This window comes from Austrofundulus limnaeus, unplaced genomic scaffold (assembly GCF_001266775.1).
Source record: "Austrofundulus limnaeus strain Quisiro unplaced genomic scaffold, Austrofundulus_limnaeus-1.0 Scaffold9, whole genome shotgun sequence".
NCBI classification, from domain to species: domain Eukaryota; kingdom Metazoa; phylum Chordata; class Actinopteri; order Cyprinodontiformes; family Rivulidae; genus Austrofundulus; species Austrofundulus limnaeus.
In genome coordinates, this window is record NW_013952411.1 from 4,981,616 (window position 1) to 4,985,838 (window position 4,223).

A 4,223-nucleotide genomic window follows, 5' to 3' on the forward strand; every position below is an offset into this window, starting at 1 on the left:
ATATATACAGTATACTGTATATATGTCAACCAAAACTAACATACAATCCAGATTTAAAAAATTGCAGTTATTTTAGGAAAACAAAATTAGCTCTGCAACACACTCACTCAGCTTTACCACTTTATGATTGCACAACTATTATGTTTACTGTTTTACAGCAAAATTCATCATTTTAAATAATTGTAAATATAGCAAGTTTTTCCAAAGATAGGCCCCAAAGATAGGTTGTTAAGAGCTTTGTATGTTAGGAGTAATATTTTAAATTCTATTCTAAATTTAACAGGGAGCCAGTGGGAAGAAGATAAAACTGGAGAAATATGATCTCTTCTTCCAACTCTCATTAAAACTCTAGCGGCAGCATTTTGGATTAACTGAAGAATTCATAAAGAGTTTTTTGGATGCCCAGATAATAAAGAATTACAGTAATCCAGCCTAGATGTGATAAATGCATGAATCAGTCATTTTTGGACAAGATGTTTCTAATTTTAGTGATATTGCGCAGGTGGAAGAAGGCGGTCCTGGTAACATTTTTAATGTGGGGGTTAAAAGACATATCCTGACCAAAAATAACACCAAGTTTCTTTACATTAGAACTGGAGGCCAGATTAATGCCATCCAGAGAAGGTGAAAGGCTGCAAAGATGATCTCTAAGATGTTCAGGTCCAAAAACCATAACCTCTGTCTTACCTGAGTTTAGAAGCAGAAAAAATTGAGTTTTAAAACTAATATTTTTATTTCAAAACTGACAAGGGTGAGATTTACGGAATTGTTTTATTATAATATTTGTGTTTTTCCTGCTGAGAATTGTTGTTAGAAAAGGCCTTTCACAATAAAATACAAGTGATGGGAAATAGCCTTTTATTGTAGTCTTGAGTGTCCTTCATTTTTTTTGGTTTTGATTATAAATAATATGGGAGTATTGATGGGGAAAATGCCTTAATAAGGAAATTTTGGAGTTGTAACCCCCTCTGTAGCAGCTGCTCCAAATGGTTTTGTTTCTCTTTCACCTCCTGGTCCAGCTGTGCAGCTCTGTGGTCACAGCTGTTAGAGGGGAGAATCAGAAATAGCTCATAACTCCACTGTAGAGGCTCGTCAGAGACATTTGTATTCATGAACTTTTAATATAAACTATTAAATGCATTAATCCTGACGTCATGGGGGGAAACAGTTTTAAACACACCAGCCCTCGCCAATGGCCCTGATCCCTGTTGGACCGCAGTATTTATGTTTTCAACAATGACAACAAAATCGGTGCCATCTGGGACAGTATTTGTTTGTTGTTTCACGCAAAGCAGAAAACAAAACTACGAGCTAAAATATGTTCCGAAGGTTTTGCCAACTCCTGAGATTGTACACTACGAGCTGAAATCAAAACAAATCCTGTCGGTCTCTTCTCATGAACATTACTTTCGATCTTGGAGGCGCATCAGGACAGAGATGAACTTACTCTGGATGTCATAATGTGTTGAAACCGACTTAATATCGAAGTATTTCCTCTGACACTGAAAAAGCCCCAATCTGAGCACTCCTAACAAGAGGAAATGCTGAAGAAATGACCCAGAGGGATTGTTTAAATTGTACTTTTCTCATGAAGTCAAACCAAGTCCACTGAGATTTTCCACCACACGAGAAGAATGTGCAAAAAAAGTTTTGCCTGAATCAAATACCTACGGAAAGAGCTTTGTAAAATCAAATAAAAAGAACAAGAGTGAGTTGAAGAAACACTCTTTAGACACAGTGTAATAGAGGGAGGGGGGTATATTTACGAAATGCAGGAACTTGTTGGAAAATAAGCACTTTCATAACATCCTCCCTCAGAAGTGAGGCCTTCGCTTCCTGTTTGTGCATGGAATATGGGACACGGAGGGTTATGCTGTTTAAACCAAAGGGCAGCAGATTCCCAGCTGGAAGGAGCTGATGGGATCTGCCAGCTTCTCAGGGGGACGAGAAGTGGGTGGGAAAAGGCAGAAGGCAGGAAGACAAGGAAACCAAAATAATGATGCTGAGGAGGAATGCAACGGGAGATAATGACACCGGAGATGAGGCTGTCACAACTCGGATCCAAAGAACACGACAGAAAACTTGAGTTAATCCAAGTTTTGTTCTTGTCAAAAATCTGTTTACCCTATAAAAATGAATTAGCGACAACTCTCTAATTTTCTTTATTTTCCTTAAAAACAAAAATTGTGTGCAATACACTGTTTTTAATCAGCCACTGATGAAAAACAATATTTATCTCATGAACAGCTGGACAGATTTTAGTGAAACTCTTAAAAACATTACTGGATGAACGTCTACAGCTAATTAAGGTTTAACTCATTTCAAGATGGCCGACAGCCAACTAACCTTTGGAAACACAGAAATAACGATAACTCAGCCACTTCTATATTCACTGAGCTGAAATTTGGTGTGGTTGTGGAGCATGCATTGCATGGTGGGAGGTGCGCAGGCAAATCGGCCCGTCGATTCATCGGCACAGATTTCCTTAATTCTGGGAGATCAGCGATCGGCTGATACTTCGATAATATCGGTGGAAAAGATMGGCTTCTCATCTTCCTCCACAAAGATCTGAAAATCAGCCACCGTCACCTTTTGCTCTGCTGTGAGCACTAATGTCCAGTTAAAACAAGTTTGTGTCGTTTCAAAGGTATTGTTCAGTGTTTTTCTGTAAAATAAGATTAGAACATTGAAGTTTATTGTGACCTTATAACTTGAACCTGTCAGTTATTTCAAAGATTTGTATTGACCAAAATCAGAATCAGCAGGTCAGACTTTTTAAAGATCATGATCGAGCAGAAAACTGCAATCGGTGCCCCACTATTGTGGGGTGTTTTCAATTAAAACTTTAACATTAACTGTTGGTGTCAATACTATTTGCAAAATATCTAATGAACAACTGGACAGGTTCTAGTGAAACTATATTTGGACACACTATGATTTGGAGTTGACCCAGTTTAAGATGGCCACAGCAGCTAATCAACATTAGAAACATTAGATTAAATTAACAGATATTGAGCTAAAATTGGTCTCAGTTTAAAACTTGGGCACAAAATGTGGCGGGCGATGTGCTTTCCTTCACTCGGCCTTTTACTTCAAATGTTTTGATGTTGTAATCATGTTGTTGCATAGAAGAGAGACTAAAACATGATAAATGAAGAGATTGCTCCCTGATAACAGAATCCCCACAGAAAGAGTTCAACATGTTTGCTTTTTTTTGTTTTTGACGAGTGAGATGAAGAAATCGATATGAGTCCTGACTCTGGGGATTTTCGGGTGCGAGTGGTGTTATGGAGCTGTTTTTGTTTGAGTGCAATGTGTCATGACTCTTTTAGTTCATCTGTTTCTTTTATTTACTAAAACTCTGTGCAGAAGTCTGTATATTTTTTTCATTCTGACATTTGACCTGTCTGAAAGAAATGCTAAACCAAGTTTTCCATGGAGTGGGTAACATAACAGTTTATTCAGATAGATTTTACTGGAAACTGTAAAAGTTTTTTTTTAAAGGAAACAAGATAGTGAAACAACAACATGTTCAGGACCAAAGGCAACCATAAATAGTCTCATGGGTGACAATTTTGTAATTAAGGCACACCCTCCTGTGTTTGGCCTCTGTGGAATGGACCTAAAACACAAGATGTTAAATGCAAAAGACAAACAAGAAAAGCACAAAAATCAAATTACCCTGCTCATAACTAAAGCAAAGATAACAAAAACTACAGAAACTTGAGTGAATTTTACAAATAAGACACCTTTGTCTGACTCTTGTTGTATTGCATCACTAAATTCACAGAGTAAGAATTTATTTATTTACAGTTAAAGAACAATAACACACATGGTGAAGACATCTTCCTTTTAATGTTTTCTTGTATTTTGTAAGGGTTCTTCAATAGAATTATTTAAAAAGTAATCAGATGTTTTACTTTTGCATTCAGTTCCTGATTCACAAAAATAAAAGCCATTTATTTAAACCCACAGTGTAGGAGCAGTTTGTGGGAGCATGTTGATATTCTCCCAGAACTCACCTGAGACCCCCTGAATTCCCCTACACCCACTTACTGTGGAACTGAAACAGATCAGACCTTCTTGTTGAGCAGGTTTTTTTATTCTATTTCGATTCTATTTTCACTAGTGGTGTTACGATATTGATACTGGCACCTGCATTTTTACAAGTACTCAAAAACCCGTACAAAATGCACCGATACTCGGACTGATACTAATACATG

General features: G+C 37.2%; 1 protein-coding gene and 1 long non-coding RNA gene across 2 annotated transcripts in view; one reads left to right on the forward strand and one right to left on the reverse strand.

Moving 5' to 3' along the window:
• The window catches only part of LOC106513000 (RNA-binding protein with multiple splicing), a gene marked incomplete in the record, with an annotated part of 23,300 nt that overhangs the window by 15,631 nt on the left and 3,446 nt on the right, over positions 1-4,223 (reverse strand).
• The window catches only part of LOC106513003 (uncharacterized), a 3,838-nt gene continuing 3,539 nt past the window's right edge, over positions 3,925-4,223 (forward strand). The window contains exon 1 of the long non-coding RNA XR_001309744.1: positions 3,925-4,094. This is a non-coding gene — a long non-coding RNA (uncharacterized LOC106513003). The remainder of the gene's footprint in view (positions 4,095-4,223) is intronic.